General features: G+C 39.2%; 1 long non-coding RNA gene across 1 annotated transcript; it reads right to left on the reverse strand.

Annotated features, from left to right (window-relative positions):
• Positions 1-1,255: 1,255 nt before the first annotated feature.
• Positions 1,256-1,635, reverse strand: LOC127655028 (uncharacterized). The gene is made up of 3 exons (XR_007972006.1): positions 1,586-1,635; positions 1,437-1,499; positions 1,256-1,364 (listed from the first exon to the last, which is right to left on the reverse strand). It is a non-coding gene; the product is annotated as an uncharacterized LOC127655028 (long non-coding RNA).
• Between the last annotated feature and the right edge of the window lie 769 nt (positions 1,636-2,404).

The raw sequence follows: 2,404 nt of genomic DNA on the forward strand, positions 1-2,404 counted from the left end.
CCTGTGATGTGCCTTTGTGCTTTGTACCCAAATGTGACTGCTACAATGACTGGCATGTTGCTAGAAACATGTACAATTTTATAATGTTTGTAAATACTTTGTGTAAAAATTCATGTAAATAGTTTGTTGTGTATTTTTTATATAAACAAATTGTCCACCATAGCACTAGTTTTGACTCTTTTATATGCACAAAGTTTAGTTTCAAGAAGGGAAAAGGCACTCTAATGTGTTTATGCATCAGTTACTCTGTGTCAGCAAAATGAATAGTGGATCTGGATATGGAATATGATAGCTCTAAGTGTCATCTTTCATTAGAGCCCAAAATTATGACTGTACGTTGAAGCGTTCAAAAGTAGTAGCCTTTTTGTCCTAGGTTACCAAAGGGTCCTTTTGGAGTATCCAAAAGGCACTTTTGTAAAACGCCTGGGTGTACCTTAGAAAAACATGTGTAAAATATTCATTTTTTATGGTATTGTTATAACATTTGAACTTGGACTAGGTAAGGCTTCATGCTGTGATCCCATTGTGTTCTCAAGCTAATAGCTACAAGTTATAGTCATCTGCAGGCATCTGTATGCAAAAAAAAATTTCAGGCGGAAAAACAAACTTCTATTTCATTGTGTTCAAACTTCTATTACTCAAAATAAGTAGCACTTACAGTAATACAGTAAAAACTTCAGAGTGTCCCTGTGGAACTCTCACGGGAAGCAGGACAGGAAACGAAGGTTTCAACAAAAAAGGTAAGGCTTTAATGGCCGTATGTCTCACAATAATTTACAGAGAAGTTCACACAAGACACAAGCGCACTGGGTTGGCTTGCACGGTCGTCTTCCCTCTGCTCTGAGGCTGCTGGCTTTTTAACCGCTCTCCTCGCTCTACTGCAATTAGAGACAGGTGTTAGTCATAATTTGGCCCAGGTGTGAGCGCCCTTACCGCTTCTCTCTCCCGGACGGGCGCTTGACCACGCCCCCGCTGCCACAGTCCCCTTTCAAATGTGACCAAAACCATGCATGTACTCCAAACGGTTCAAGAACAGCTTTAAATTTACTTTGGGTATGCCTTGATTAGGCGTTTTAGGCTAATTTTACAGGATTGGGAAGACATGGCCAGCCTTTTCTCCTCTAGCTGAATCTGTATAAGGTCCATGTCCATGTCAGTTTTTTTAATTTGCCTTAATAGATGGACCTTATACACCTCCTTTGCAGACAACTAGGAAGGCAAAGTAAATAAGATGGTTAAAGAAGAAAATCTGCCACATAGTAACATTATGTAAATAAGGACAACCAGGGACAAGTTCTTACACTGCTAAGATTATGTGTAGAGGTAGATGGACCCTCATCTGCATGTACATCCCCAGCTAGATTCTGTCACAGGACAAATGACACATTTTTCTCTCCATCTAAAAAGCTATGCATTGTCCAGTATATGCATCATACCTCTGTGGGTCTCCCAGCACTTTCTAATTCAGTCACAGCAGATGTGGTCTCTTCATCATCATTCTAGAGTGGAAATATGCAAGGTTACTTTGTCTGGCAGACAAAGTGAAAGATCTAAAAGCAACTGGTTCTTAAAATGCACCACTAACAATTGTGACAGACTGTGTGGTTTCAGGAGGATCCAATAATACAATGCGTCCATCAGCAACTGCAAGAAAAAAAAGATACTCAATGTGTAAATTACTAAAGTATGACAGACACTGAATAAAGGCATTAGGAACATGCAAGAATAAAAAAACAGATTACTGTATACAGCATATGCTGTAAAATAGAATATGTATGCATAATGCACAAGTGAAACAATGACTGCATTTGGGAAGCATTTAGCCTTCTTCCTAATGACAAGAGTTAATGATCGTTTTGTCCAAACGTATGACTAAATAATCATAAGTACTAATATGGTATACCTACATTGTACCAAGTCACTTGAGTTGTTGTGGGAGGTAGCAAAGTCTGACGAAGTGCCCTGTGGAATACCATCGACCACAGGGCGACCTTTATTAAGTGAAAGAGCCAACTCCTCAGATGGGGTGAGAGGAGGTGGAGGTGGACCCCCGCCAGTTAGACGGGCCTCAGCCTTCTTTCTATTAGCTATATAGGAAGAATACTGTAAAAGTAACTTAAGACATTGATCTTACAACAGTTAAAATAAAATGTTACCTTTTTGGAGCATATTTAAAATGTAATTAAAAAAAAAGGTACGCATTTACTCTGTCAGTTATTTTTTGCCAAGCCAATTGTCTTTCCCTCGCATATGCAGCTGTATTGCTTTTTTTCATTATAATGGGCTTGAACTCCTCATAAGCCAACATTAAAACTTCTAACTCTGCTTCGGAGAAGTACGCGGCACGTAACTTTTCACCCTTAGTTTCCATGGTGACTCCTGAATTCGGCATTCCATTGAAAAT

Source organism: Xyrauchen texanus, chromosome 14, assembly GCF_025860055.1.
Source record: "Xyrauchen texanus isolate HMW12.3.18 chromosome 14, RBS_HiC_50CHRs, whole genome shotgun sequence".
In the NCBI taxonomy this organism is placed as follows: domain Eukaryota; kingdom Metazoa; phylum Chordata; class Actinopteri; order Cypriniformes; family Catostomidae; genus Xyrauchen; species Xyrauchen texanus.